The sequence below is a fragment of the Canis aureus genome, chromosome 33 (assembly GCF_053574225.1).
Source record: "Canis aureus isolate CA01 chromosome 33, VMU_Caureus_v.1.0, whole genome shotgun sequence".
NCBI lineage: Eukaryota > Metazoa > Chordata > Mammalia > Carnivora > Canidae > Canis > Canis aureus.
The window spans coordinates 40472155-40487788 of NC_135643.1; positions in this window are offsets into that span (position 1 = coordinate 40472155).

Below are 15634 nucleotides of genomic sequence, written 5' to 3' on the forward strand. Positions count from 1 at the left end.
CCCTCTGGGCCTCACCCTTACCTGGTGACTCTGGTCACCCCTTGGGCTTCACTTGGGCCTGGTGAATCTGGTCTTTAGCTTGTCCTCACTTGGATCTGGTGACTGTTCGCCACCTGGGCCTCACCTGTACTTGGTGAATCCTATTGCCACGTGCGCGTCACCTGGACCTTGTGAGTGTGGTCCCACCTGGACCACACCTGGATCTGGTGGCTCTGGTTCCCATAAGGGGCTCTCCTGTAACTGGTTCCTGTGGTCTCCATCTGGCCTCACCTGGAACACAATGACTCTGATCTATATTTGAGCCTCTCCTGGACCTGTTAACTCTGGTTTTTACATGAGCATCATTGGGACCTGGACACTCTCTTATATACCTGGGCCTCACCTGGACCTGGTGACTGTGGTCCCACCTGGGCCTCACCTGGACGAGGTGATTGGTTCCCACAGGAACCTCACCTGGATCTGGTGACTCAGGTCCTCATATGGGCATCATGGGACCTGGTTTCTCAGTTCCACATCGGGGCCTCACCTGCACCTAGTGATTCTCGTCCCCCTCTGGGTCTCACCCTGACGTGGTGACTCTGGTCACCACCTGGATATCAACAGAACCGGTGATTGGTCCCCCTCTGGGACTCACGCGGAGCTGGCGACACTGGTCCTCAACTGTGCCTCAACAGGACCGGTGAATCTACTCCTCACTTAGGCCTCGTATGGACCTTGTGACTCATTTCCCACCTGGCAACAATGGAACAAGGTTACTCTAGTCCCCACCTGGACCTCACATGGACATGATAACTTTGCTCCACACTTCGGTCTCAACTGGTCCTGATGACCCTCGTCCCCTCACCTAGGCCTCAATCTGGACCTGGTGACTGTGGTCCCCACCTGGGTTTCACCTGGACCTGTTGACTCTCCTTGCCACATGAACCCCACCTGGACCTGGGGACTGTGGTGTTCTTTTTTTTTTTTTAATTTTTATTTATTTATGATAGTCACAGAGAGAGAGAGAGGCAGAGACACAGGCAGAGGGAGAAGCAGGCTCCATGCACCGGTAGCCTGACGTGGGATTCGATCCCGGGTCTCCAGGATCGCGCCCTGGGCCAAAGGCAGGCGCCAAACCCCTTCGCCACCCAGGGATCCCGACTGTGGTGTTCTTGTAGACTCACATTTACCTGGTGACTGCGGTACCCACTAGGCCCTCACCTGGATCTGGTGACTCTGGCTTGCAGGTTGGCTTCACCTGTACCTGGTGAGTGGGGTTGCCACCTGGGCCTCACAGATACCTGGTGACTCAGGTCTCAACGTGGGCCTCTTGGACCTGGTGAATCTGGTCCTTACCTGGTCCTCTCCAGACCCGGGGACTCTGGTCACCACCTGGACCTCACCTGGAACTGGTGAATCTGGTCCCCATCTGGGCCTCACCTAGTTCTGGTTAATTTGTTGCCCACCAGGACCTGATTGCTGTGGAACCCTTCTTGGCCTCACCTGGAACTTGTGACTCTGATCCTAAGTGGGCCTCACCCAGATCTGGTGACTCTGGTCCTCACCTGAGGACCATTATGATCTGGATACTCTGTTCCACACCTGAGCCTCACCTTGACATGATGACTCTCGATCCCCTCTGGGCCTCACCCTGACATGGTGACTCTGGTCCCCATCTGGATGTCACCTAGACCAAGTGAATCTGGTACCCGTCTAGGCCTCAACTAGACCTGGTGACCCTTGTCCTCAACTGGGCCTCACCGGGACCTAGTGAACATGCTCCCCACATGGGCCTCACTTGGATCTGGTAACTCTGGCCTGCAGGTTGGCCTCACCTGGACCTCTTGAGTGGGGTTGCCACCTGGGCCTCACCCATACCTGGTGACTCAGGTCCCCACGTGAGCCTCTTGGACCTGGTGAATCTGGTCCTTACCAGGTCCTCTCCCAGACCCGGAGACTCTGGTCAACACCTGGGCCTCACCTGGACCTGGTGAATCTGTTCCCCATCTGGGCCTCACCCAGTCCAGGTGACTTTGATCCCCTCCTGGACCTGTTTGTTGTGGACCCTTTCTTCGCCTCATCTGCAACTGGTGACTGTGATCCTATCTGCGCTTCTCCCAGATCTGGTGACTCTGGTCCTCACATGGGCATCATTCGTACCTGGTGACTCTGTTCCTCACCTGAGCCTCACCTGGACATGATGACTCTGGAAACGCTCTGGGCCTCACCCTGACCTAGTGACTCTGGTCCCCATCTCGATGTCACATGGACAAGGTGATTCTGGTACCCCCTAGGCCTCAAACAGATCTGGTGACTCTGGTCTTTAAAGGGGACTCACCTGTACCTAGTGAATATGCTCCACCTGGGCCTCATTTGGACCTGGTGACTCTGGTCCATACCTGGGCATCATCAGTATATGGTTCCACTGCATGGCCTGCAGGTTGGCCTCACCTGGACCTGGTGAGTGTTATTGCCACCTGGGCCTCACCCATACCTGGTGACTCAGGTCCCCACGTGGGCCTCTTGGACCTGGTGAATCTGGTCCTTACCTTGTCCTTTCCCAGAACGGGGACTCTGGTCAACACCTGTGCCCCACCTGGACCTGGTGAATCTGGTACCCCTCTCGGCAAAGTCTGGTGACTCTGATCCTATCTGCGCGTCACCCAGACCTGGTGACTCTGTTCCTCACCTGGGCATCATTGGGACCTGGTGACTCTGTTCCACACCTGAGCCTCACCTGGACATGATGACTCTGGAACCTATCTGGGCCTCATCCTGACCCGATGACTCTGGTCCCCATCTGGATGTCACCTGGACCAGGTGATTCTGGTACCCTTCTAGGCCTCAACCAGATCTGGTGACTCTGGTCCTCAACTGGGCCTCACTTGGCCTAGTGAATATGCACCATCTGGCCCTCTTTTGGACCTGGTGACTCTGGTCCCTACCTGGGCATCATCGGGACATGGTTCAACTGCATGGCCTGCAGGTTGGCCTCACTTGGACCTGGTAAGTCTGGTCCCTACATGGTCATCATCGGGACATGGTTCCTCTGCAAGGCCTGCAGGTTGGCCTCACCTGTACCTGGTCAGTGGGGTTGCCACCTGGGCCTCACCCATGCCTGGTGACACAGTTCCCCACATGGGCCTCACTTTGACCTGGTGAATCTTCTCCTTACCTGGTCCTCACCCGGAACTGGTAAGTCTGGTCACCACCTGGATATCACCTGGCCCTTGTGTATCTGGTCCCCATCTAGGCCTCACCCAGTCCTGGTGATTTTGTTCCCCACCTGGACCTGATTTCTGTGGACTCCTTCTTGGCCTCACCTGGAACTGGTGACTCTGGTCCCCACCTGAACCTCTCCCGGACCTGGTGACTTTCTTTCAAACATGGACCTCACATGGATCTGGTGACTCTGGTACTCAGTTTGGCCTCACCTGGAACTGGCGTCTCTCGTCCCCACTTTGACCTAACTCAGAACTGCTGAATCTAGCCCAACTTAGGCTGCACCCAGACCTGGTGACTCTTGTCCCCAGCTATGCCTCAATTCGACCTAATGCATCTGGTCCTCACGAGAGCCTCACCTGGACCTGGGACTCAGCTGGATAGAGTGTCTCTGGTTCCCGCAAGGGGCTCAGCTGATACTGCTGACTGTGGTCTTTTGTATGCCTCACCAGGACAAGGTGATTCTGTTCCCCATCTGGGCCTGCATGGTCCCAGTGACTCTGGTCCTCACCCAGGCATCATTGGGTGATGGACCCAATAATCCTCACCCTGGATACTCTATTCCACACCTGGGCCTCACTTTGACCAGGGACCTCTGGTCCCATTCTGGGCCTCAAACTAAACAGGTTACTCTGGTTCCCCCTCTGGGGCTCACCCTTACCTGGTGACTCTAGTCACCCTTTGGGCTTCACTTCGGCCTGGTGAATCTGGTCCTTAGCTGGTCCGCGCCTGGATGTGGTGACTGGTCGCCAGCTGGGCCTCACCTGGACTTGGTGAATCCTGTTGCCACCTGCGCCTCACTTGGACCTTGTGACTGTGGTCCCACCTGGAACTCACCTGGATCTCGTGGCTCTCGTTCCCATATGGGGCTCTCCTGGACCTGGTTCCTCTGGTCTCCATCTGGCCTCACCTGGAACACAATGACTCTGATCCGTATTTGGGCCTCTCCTGGACCTGTTGACTCTGGTCTTTACCTGGGCATCATTGGGACCTCGATACTCTCTTATATACCTGGGCCTCACCTGGACCTGGTGACTGTGGTCCCACCTCGGCCTCACCTGGTCGAGGTGACTGGTTCCCACAGGGACCTCACCTGGACCTGGTGACTCAAGTCCTCATATGGGCATCATGGGACCTGGTTTCTCAATTCCACATCGGGCCTCACCTGGAGCTAGTGATTCTCGTCTCCCTCTGGGCTTCATCCTGACGTGGTGACTCTGGTCCCCACCTGGATATCACCAGAGCCGGGTGACTCTGGTTCCCCACTGAGACTCACCGGAGCTGTGGACACTGGTCCTGTACTGGGCATCAACAGGACCTGATGAATCTACTCTTCACATAGGCCTCGTCTGGAACTTGTGACTCTTTTCTCACCTGGCATCAATGGGACATGGTTACTCTGTTCCCCAACTGCGCCTCACCTGGACATGATAACTTTGCTCCACACTTTGGCCTCACCTGGTCCTGATGACTCTGGTCCCCCCACCTAGGCCTCAATCTGGACCTGGTGACTGTGGTCCCCACCTGGGTCTCACCTGGACCTGGTGACTCTTGTTCCCACATGAACCACACCTGGACCTGGTCCCTGTGGTGTTCTTGTAGACTCACATTTACCTGGTGACTCCGGTCCCCACTAGGCCCTCACCTGGATCTGGTGACTCTGGCCTGCAGGTTGGCCTCACCTGGACCTGGTGAGTTTGGTTGACACCTGGGTGTCACCCATACCTGGTGACTCAGGTCCCCACGTGGGCCTCTTGGACCTGGTGAATCTGGTCCTTACCTGGTCCTCTCCCAGACCTGGGACTCTGGTCACCACCTGGGCCTCAACTGGACCTGGTGAATCTGCTCCCCATCTGGGCGTCACCCAGTCCTGGTGACTTTGTTCCCCACCTGGACCTGATTGCTGTGGACTCCTTTTGGGCCTCACCTGGAACTGGTGACTCTGAACCTAACTGGACCTCACCCAGATCTGGTGACTCTGGCCCTCACCTGGGCATCATGGTACCTGGTGACTCTGTTCCTCACCTAAGCCTCATCTGGACATGATGACTCTGGAACCTCTCTGGGCCTCTCCCTGACCTGGTGACTCTGGTCCCCATCTGCATGTCACCTGCACCAGGTGATTCTGGTACCCCTCTAGGCATCAACCAAATCTGGTGACTCTGGTCCTCAACTGGGCCTCACCTGGACCTAGTGAATTTGCTCAATCTGGACCTCATTTGGACTTGGTGTCTCTGGTCCCTACGTGGGCATCATCGGGACATGGTTCCACTGCATGGCCTGCAGGTTTTCCTCACCTGGACCTGGTAACTCTGTTCCCTACTATGGCATCATCGGGACATGGTTCCTCTTCATGGCCTGCAGGTTGGTCTCACCTGGACCTGGTGAGTGGGGTGGTAATCTGGGCCTCACACATACATTGTGACACAGGTCCCCACGTGGGTCTCACTTGGACCTGGTGAATCTCGTCCTTAACTGGTCCTCACCCGGAACTTGTAACTCTGGTCCCCACCCGGGAATAACCTGGAACTTGTGAATCTGGTCCCCATCTTGAACTCACCCAATCCTGGTGACTTTGTTCCCCACCTGGACCTGATTGCTGTGGACACATTTTTGGCTTCACCTGGAACTGGTGACTCTGATCCTAACTGGGCCTCATCCAGATCTGGTGACTCTGGTCCTCACCTGTGGACCATTATGACCTGGATACTCTGTTCCACACCTGAGACTCACTTGGACATGATGACTCTGGATCCCCTCTGGGCCTCAGCCTAACATGGTGACTCTGGTCCCCATCTGGATGTCACCTAGACCAGGTGAATCTGGGATCCCTGTCGGCCTCAACCAGACCTGGTGACTCTGGTCCTCAACTGGGCCTCACCTGGACCTAGGGAACATTCTCCCCACCTGCGACTTACCTGGACGTGGTGACTCGGGTTCTACCTGGGCATCATCGGGACATGGTTACTCTATTCCCCAATGGGACTGACCTGATCCTAGTAACTCTAGTCCTGACTTTGTCCTCTTCTGTACCAGGTGACTCTGGCTCCACCTGTGCCTCACCTGTAACTGGTAACTCTGATCCTAAGCATGGCCTCACCTGACCTGGTGACTGTGGTTCCCATCGTGACCTCATCTGGACCTCATGTCTCTGGTCCCACCTGGGCCTCACCAGGACCTGGTGTCTCCGGTACCCACCTGGGTAGCATCAGGATATGGTTACACTCTTCACTAACAGTGACCAGCTGGACCTATTAACTCTGGTCTTCACCTGGGCCACACCTGGACATGGTGACACTGGATCTCACCTGGGTTTCAAATTGACATGGTGAGTCGGATCCCCGCCTGGTCCTCATGTGTACCTGCTGATTCTCCGGCCCACATGGACATCATGTGGTCCTGGTGGCTGCAGTGTTTCTAGCTTCTCATGTACCTTGTGACTCTGGTCCCCGCCAGGGCCTCACTGGCTCCTAGGGATCGTGGTTGCCACCTGCACCTCACTTGGACCTGGTGATTATGGTCTGCACCTGAGACTACCCTGGATCTGCTGACTGTGGTCCCCACCTGGGCTTCACCTGGATATTTGGACTCCGGTCCCCATCTGGGTTTACCTGGCCCTGTTGACCATGGTCCTCAACTGGGCAAAATTGGGACCCGGTGACTGTGTTCCAAAACTGGACCTCAACTGGACCAGGTGACTCCGGTCCCCCTCTGGGTCTCACGGTGCCTCGTGACTGTGAACCCCACTTTGGCCTGACTTGGACCTGCTGACCCTGGTTGCCACCTGCGTCTAACCTCGAACTGTTGACTCTGGTTCTTTCAAGGGCCCCCCCCCATACCTGGTGATCCTGGTCCGCACCTGGGCCTCACCTGGACGTGGTGACTCTTGTCACCACCGGGGACTCACCTGGACCTGCTTACTGTGTTCCACACCTGGGCCTCAAGTAGACCTGTTGACCATGGTCCCCAAGCCGGCCTCACATGGACCTGTTGCCTCTGATCCCCACCGGGGCCTCACGTGTACCTGGTAACTCCTGTCCTCACCTGGATCTCATCTGGTCCTAGACTCTGGTCTCCACCTGGGCTTCACCTGGATCTGGTGACTCAGGTCCCCACCTGGACTTACCTGGATCCGTTGACTCTGGTCCCCACCTGGACCTCTCCCGGACCTGGTGACTTTCTTTCAAACATGGACCTCACATGGATCTGGTGACTCTGGTACTCAGGTTGGCCTCACGTGGAACTGGTGTCTCTCGTCCCCACTATGACCTAACACAGAACTGCTGAATCTAGCCCAACTTAGGCTGCACCCAGACCTGGTGACTCTTGTCCCCAGCTATGCCTCAATTCGACCTAATGAATCTGGTCCTCACGGAAGCCTCACCTGGACCTGGGACTCAGCTGGATAGAGTGGCTCTGGTTCCCGCAAGGGGCTCAGCTGATACTGCTGACTGTGGTCTTATTGTATGCCTCACCAGGACCTAGTGATTCTGTTCCCCATCTGGGCCTGCATGGTCCCAGTGACTCTGGTTCTCACCCAGGCATCATTGGGTGATGGACCCAATGATCCTCACCCTGGATACTCTATTCCACACCTGGGCCTCACTTTGACCAAGGACCTCTGGTCCCATTCTGGCCCTCAAACTAAACTGGTTACTCTGGTTCCCCCTCTGGGGCTCACCTTTACCTGGTGACTCTGGTCACCCTTTGGGCTTCACTTCGGCCTGGGGAATCTGGTCCTTAGCTGGTCCGCACCTGGATGTGGTGACTGGTCGCCACCTGGGCCTCACCTGGACTTGGTGAATCCTCTTGCCACCTGCGCCTCACCTAGACCTTGTAACTGTGGTCCCACCTGGACCTCACCTGGACCTGGTGACTGTGGTCCCCACCTGGGCCTCACCTGGACCTGGTGACTCTTGTTCCCACATGAACCACACCTGGACCTGGTGACTGTGGTGTTCTTGTAGACTCACGTTTACCTGGTGACTCCAGTCCCCAGTAGGGCTTCCCCTGCAACTCGTAACTCTGGTCCCTACCTGGGCATTATCGGGACAAGGTTCCTCTGCATGGCCCGAAAGTTGGCCTCCCCTGGACCTGGTGAGTGGGGTTGCCATCTGGACCTCACCCATACCGGTGACACAGGTCCCCACGTGGGCCTCACTGGGACATGGTGAATCTGGTCGTTACCTGGTGCTCACCCGGAACTGGTAACTCTGGTCACCACCTGAGAATGACCTGGACCTGGTGAATCTGGTCCCCATCTAGGCCTCACCCAGTCCTGGTGACTTTGTTCCCCACCGGGACCTGATTGCTGTGGACTCCTTCTTGGCCTCACCTGGTACTGGTGAGTCTGATGCTATGTGGGCCTCACCCAGATCTGGTGAATCTGGTCTTCACCTGTGGACCATTATGACCTGGATACTATGTTCCACACCTGAGACTCACCTGGACATGATGACTCTGGATCCCCTCTGGGCCTCAGCCTAATATGGTGACTCTGGTCCCCATCTGGATGTCACCTAGACCAGGTGAATCTGGTACCCCTCTAGGCCACAACTAGACCTGGGCATTCTGGTCCTCAACTGGGCCTCACCGGGACCTAGTTAATATGCTCCCCTCCTGCGCCTCATCTGGTCCTGGTGACTCTGGTTCTACCTGGGCATCATCGGGCATGGTTACTCTATTCCCCACTGGGACTGACCTGATCCTGGTAACTCTGGTCCTGACTTTGGCCTCTTCTGTCCCAGGTGACTCTGGCTCCACCCGGGACTCACCTCTAACTGGTGACTCTGATCCTAAGCATGGCCTCACCAGACCTGGTGACTGTGATTCCCAACGGAACCTCACCTGGACCTCATGTCTCTGGTCCCTCCTGACCATCACCAGGACCTGGTGTCTCTGGTACCCACCAAGGTAGCATCAGGATATGGGGACACTGTTCACTAACAGTGGCCCAGCCGGAACTATTAACTCTGGTCTTCACCTGGTCATGGTGACACTGGTTCCCACCTGGGTCTCACCTGGACATGGTGAGTCGGATCCCCACCTGGGCCTCACCTGTAACTGGTGATTCTCGTTCCCACATGGACATCATGTGGACCTGGTGGCTGCAGTGTTTCAGGCTTCTCATGTACCTCGTGACTCTGGTCCCCACCAAGGCCTCACAGGGACCTGGTGAGTGTGGTTGCCACCTGCACCTCAAGTGGACATGGTCATTCTGGTCTGCACCTGAGACTACCCTGGATCTGGTGACTATGGTCCCCACCTGGGCTTCACCTGCTTTGGGGACTCCGTTCCCCATCTGGGCCTCACCTGGCCCTGTTGACCATGGTCCTCAACTGGGCAAAATTGGGACCCGGTGACTGTGTTCCACAACTGGACCTCACCTGGACCAGGTGATTCTGGTCTCCCTCTGGGTCTCACCGCGCCCTAGTGACCGTGAACCCCACTTTGGCCTGACATGGACCTGCTGACCGTGGTTGCCACCTAGCCTGACCTCGAACTGTTGACTCTGGTTGTTTCAAGGGCCTCCACTGTACCTGGTGATCCTGGTCCACACCTGGGCCTCACCAGGACGTGGTGAGTCTTGTCACCACCGGGGACTCAGCTGGACCTGGTGACTCTCGTTCCCACATGAACCATACCTGGACCTGGTGACTGTGGTGTTCTTGTAGACTCACATTAACCTGGTGACTCCGTTCCCCACTAGGGCCTCACCTGGATCTGGTAACTGGCCTGCAGGTTGGCCTCACCTGACTTCTTGAGTGGGGTTGCCACCTGGGCGTCAACCATACCAGGTGGCTCAGGTCCCCACGTGAGCCTCTTGTACCTGGTGAATCTGGTTCTTACCTGGTCCTCTCCCAGACCCGGAGACTCTGGTCAACACCTGGGCCTCACCTGGACCTGGTGAATCTGTTCCCCATCTGGGCCTCACCCAGTCCAGGTGACTTTGATCCCCTCTGGACCTGTTTGTTGTGGACCATTTCTTGGCCTCATCTGGAACTGGTGACTCTGATCCTATCTGCGTGTCTCCCAGATCTGGTGACTCTGGTCCTCACCTGGGCATCATTGATACCTGGTGACTCTGTTCCTCACCTGAGCCTCACCTGGACATGATGAGTCTGGAACCTCTCTGGGCCTCTCCCTGACCTGGTGACTCTGGTCCCCATCGGCATGTCACCTGGACGAGGTGATTCTGGTACCCCTCTAGGAATCAACTAAATCTGCTGACTCTGGTCCTCAACTGGGCCTCACCTAGACCTAGTGAATTTGCTCCATCTGGCCCTCATTTGGACCTGGTGTCTCTGGTCCCTACCTGGGCATCATCGGGACGTGGTTCCACTGCATGGTCTGCAGGTTGTCCTCACCTGGACCTGGTAACTCTGTTCCTTACCTGGGCATCATCGGGACATGGTTCCTCTGCATGGCCTGCAGGTTGGCCTCACCTGGACCTGGTGAGTGGGGCGGAAAACTGGGCCTCACACATGCATTGTGACACAGGTCCCCACGTGGGTCTCAATTGGACCTGGTGAATCTCGTCCTTACCTGGTCCTCACCCAGAACTGGTAACTCTGGTCACCATCTGGGAAAACCTGGGTCTTGTTAATCTGGTCCCCATCTTGGCCTCACACAGTCCTGGTGACTTTGTTCCCCACCTGGACCGGATTGCTGTGGACACCTTCTTGGCCTCACCTGGAACTGGTTACTTTGAACCTAACTGGGTCTCACCCAGATCTGGTGACTCAGGTCCACACCTGAGGACCATTATGACCTGGATACTCTGTTCCACACTTGAGCCTCATTTGGACATGATGACTCTGGATCCCCTCTGGGCCTCAGCCTGACATGGTGACTCTGGTCCCCATCTGGATGTCACCTAGACCAGGTGAATCTGGTACCCCTCTAGGCCTCAACTAGACCGGGGGAATCTGGTCCTCAATTGGGCCTCACCGGGACCTAGTGAATATACTCCCCACCTGCGCCTCATCTGGACGTGTTGACTCGGGTTCTACCTGGGCATCATCGGGACATGGTTACTCTATTCCCCACAGGGACTGACTTGATCCTGGTAACTCTGGTCCTGACTTTGGCGTCTTCTCTACCGGTTGACTCTGGCTCCACCTGGGCGTCATCTGCAACTGATGACTCTGATCCTAAGCATGGCCTCACCCGATCTGGTGACTGTGGTTCCCATCGGGACCTCACCTCGACCTCATGTCTCTGGTCCCACCTGGGCCTCACCAGGACCTGGTGTCTGTGGTACCCACCTGGGTAGCATCAGAATATGGTTACACGGGGATCCCTCGGTGGCGCAGCGGTTTGGCGCCTGCCTTTGGCCCAGGGCGCGATCCTGGAGACCTGGGATAAAATCCCACATCGGGCTTCCGGTGCATGGAGCCTGCTTCTCCCTCTGCCTATGTCTCTGCCTCTCTCTCTTTCTCCCTCTGTGACTATCATAAATAAATAAAAATTAAAAAAAAAAGAATATGGTTACACTGTTCACTAACAGTGACCCAGCCGGACCTATTAACTCTGGTCTTCACCTGGGCCACACCTGGACATGGTGACACTGGTACCCACTTGGGTCTCACCTGGACATGTTGAGTCGGATCCCCGTCTAGTCCTCACCTGTAACTGGTGATTCTCGTTCCCACATGGACATCATGTGGACCTGGTGGCTGCAGAGATTCTAGCTTCTCATGTACCTCGTGACTCTGGTCCCCACCGGGGCCTCACCGGGACCTGGGGAGTGTGGTTGCCACCTGCACCTAACCTGGACCTGGTGATTCTGGTCTGCACCTGAGACTACCCTGGATCTGGTGACTGTGTTCCCCACCTGGGCTTCACCTGGATTTGGGGAATCCGGTCCCCATCTGGGCCTCACCTGGCCCTGTTGACCATGGTCCACAAAAGGGCGAAATTGGGACCCGGTGACTTGTTCCACAACTGGGCCTCACCTGGACCAGGTGACTCTGGTCCCCCTCTGGGTCTCACCGTGCCCTAGTGACTGTGAACCCCACTTTGGCCTGACATGGACCTGTTGACCCTGGTTGCCACCTGCGCCTGACCTTGAACTGTTGACTCTGGTTCTTTCAAGGGCGTCCCCTGGACATGGTGATCCTGGTGCCCACATGAACCTCACCTGAACCTGGCGACACTTGTCACCACCGGCAACTCAACTGGACCTGCTTACTGTGTTACTAGTGACTCTTGTCCCCTCCTGGGCTTCACCTGGATCTGGTGACTCTGGTCCCCACCTGGACTTCACCTGGATCTGGTGACTCTGGTCCCCACGTGGACCTGACCCGCATCTGGTGACTGTGGTCCTCAGTTTGGCCTCACCTGGACCTGGTGTCTCTCATCCCCACTTTGACCTAACTCAGAACTGCTGAATCTTGCCCCACCTAGGCCGCACCCAGAACTGGTGACTCTTGTCCCCAGCTATGCCTCAATTCGACCTGATGAATCTGGTCCTCACGTGGGCCTCACATGGACCTGGGACTCACCTGGATAGAGTGGCTCTGGTTCCCACAATGGGCTCACCTGATACTGCTGACTGTGGTCTTATTCTATGCCTCACCAACACCTAGTGATTCTGTTCCCCACCTGGGCCTGCATGGCCCTAGTGATTCTGGTCTTCACCCAGGCATCATTGGGACCTGGATATTCTATTCCACACCTGGGCCTCACTTTGACCAGGGACCTCTGGTCCCATTATGGGCCTCAAACTAAACTGGTTACTCTGGTTCCCCCTCTGAGCCTCACTATTTCCTGGTGACTCTGGTCACCCCTTGGGCTTCACTTGGGCCTGGTGAATCTGGTCCTTAGGTTGTCCTCACTTGGATCTGGTGACTGGTCGCCACCTGGGCCTCACCTGGACATGGTGGATCCTGTTGCCACCTGTGCCTCACCTGGACCTTGTGACTGTGATCCCACCTGTAAGTCACCTGTATCTGGTGGCTCTGGTTCCCATATGGGGCTCTCCTGGACCTGGTTCCTGTGGTCTCCATCAGGCCTCACCTGGAACACAATGACTCTGACGCATTTTTGTGCCTCTCCTGGAGCTGTTGACTCTGGTCCTTACCTGGGCATCATTGGGGCCTGGATACTCTCTTATATACCTGGTCCTCACCTGGACCTGGTGACTGTGGTCCCACCTGGACCTCACCGGGACGAGGTGACTGGTTCCCACAGGGACCTCAGCTGGACCTAGTGACTCAGGTCCTCATATGGGCATCATGGGACCTGGTTTCTCAGTTCCACATCGGGGCCTCACCTGGACATAGTGATTCTCGTCCCCCTCTGGGTCTCACCCTGACGTGGTGACTCTGGTCCCAACCTAGATATCACCACAACCTGGTGACTGTGGTCCCCCTCTGGGACTCACCCGGAGATGGGGCACTGGTCCTCAACTGGGCCTCAACAGGACCTGTTGAATCTACTCCTCACTTAGGCCTCGTCTGGACCTTGTGACTCTTTTCCCACCTGGCATCAATGGGACATGGTTACTCTCTTCCCCACCTGGGCCTCAACTCCACATGATAACTTTGCTCCACACTTTGGCCTCAACTGCTCCTGATGACTCTGTTCCCCCCACCTAGGCCTCAGTTTGGACCTGGTTACTGTGGTGCCCACATGGGTCTCACCTGGTCCTGGTGATTCTCGTTCCCACATGAACCACACCTGGACCTGGTGACTGTGGTGTTCTTGTAGACTCACATTTACCTAGTGACACTGGTCCCCACTAGGGCCTCACCTGGATCTGGTGACTCTGGCCTGCTGGTTGGCCTCACCTTGACCTGGTGAGTGGAGTTGCCACCTGGGCCTCACACATACATGGTGACTCAATTCCCCTCGTGGGCCTCTTGGACTTGGTGAATCTGGTCCTTACCTGGTCCTGTCGCAGACCCGGGGACTCTGGTCACCACCTGGGCCTCACCTGGACCTGGTGAATCTGGTCCCCATCTGGGCCTCACCCAGTCCTGGTGACTTTGTTCCCCACCTGGACCTGATTGCTGTGGACTCTTTCTTGGCCTCACCTGGAACTGGTGACTCTGATCCTATCTGCGCGTCACCCAGATCTGGTGACTCTGGGCCTCACCTGGGCATCACTGGTACCTAGTGACTCTGTTCCACGCCTAGCCTCAACTGGACATGATGACTCTGGAACCTCTCTGGGCCTCACCCTGACCTGGTGACTCTGGTCCCCATCTGGATGTCACCTGGGCCAGGTGTTTCCGGTATGGCTCTAGGCCTCAACCAGATCTGGTGACTCTTGTCCTCAACTGGACCTCACCTGGATCTAGTGAATATGCTCCATCTGGGCCTCATTTGGACCTGGTGACTCTGGACCCTACCTGGGCATCATTGGGACCTGGATACTCTCTTATATACCTGGGTCTCACCTGGACCTGGTGACTGTGGTCCCACCTGGGCCTCACCTGGACGAGGTGACTGTTTCCCACAGGGACATCACATGGACCTGGTGACTCAGGTCCTCATATGGGCAGCATTCACCTGGTTTCTCAGTTCCACATCGGGGCTTCACCTGTTCCTAGTGATTCTCGTCCCGCTCTGGGCCTCACCTCAATCTGGTGACTCTGGTACTCAGTTTGGCCTCACCTGGACCTGGTGTCTCTCGTCCCGATTTTGACCTAACTCAGAACTGCTGAATCTTGCCCCACCTCGGCCGCACCCAAACTTGGTGACTCTTGACCCAGCTATGCCTCAATTCGACCTGATGAATCTGGTCCTCACATGGGCCTCACATGGACCTGGGACTCAGCTGGATAGAGTGGCTCTGGATCCAACAAGGCGCTCACCTGATACTGGTGACTTATTCACCAGTAGTCTTATTCTATGCCTCACCAGGACCTAGTGATTCTGTTCCCCATCTGGGTCTGCATGGCCCTAATGACTCTGGTCAACACCCAGGCATCATTGGGACCTGGATACTCTATTCCACAATTGGGCCTTACTTTGACCAGGGACCTCTGGTCCCATTCTGAGCCTCAAACTAAACTGGTTACTCTCGTACCCCCTCTAGGCCTCACCCTTACCTGGTGACTCTGGTCACCCCTTGGGATTCACTTGGGCCTGGTGAATCTGGTCCTAAGCTGGTCCGCACCTGGATCTGGAGACTGGACGCCACCTGGGCCTCACCTGGATTTGGTGAATCCTGTTGCCACCTGCGCCTCACCTGGACTTTGTGACTGTGGTCGCACCTGGACCTCACCTGGATCTGGTGGCTCTGGTTCCCATATGGGGCTCTTCTGGACCTGGTACCTGTGGTCTCCATCTGGCCACCCCTGGAACACAATGACTCTGATCCATATTTGGGCCTCTCCTGCACCTGTTGACTCTGGACCTTACCTGGGCATCATTGGGACCTGGATACTCTCTTATATACCTGGGCCTCACCTGGAACTGGTGA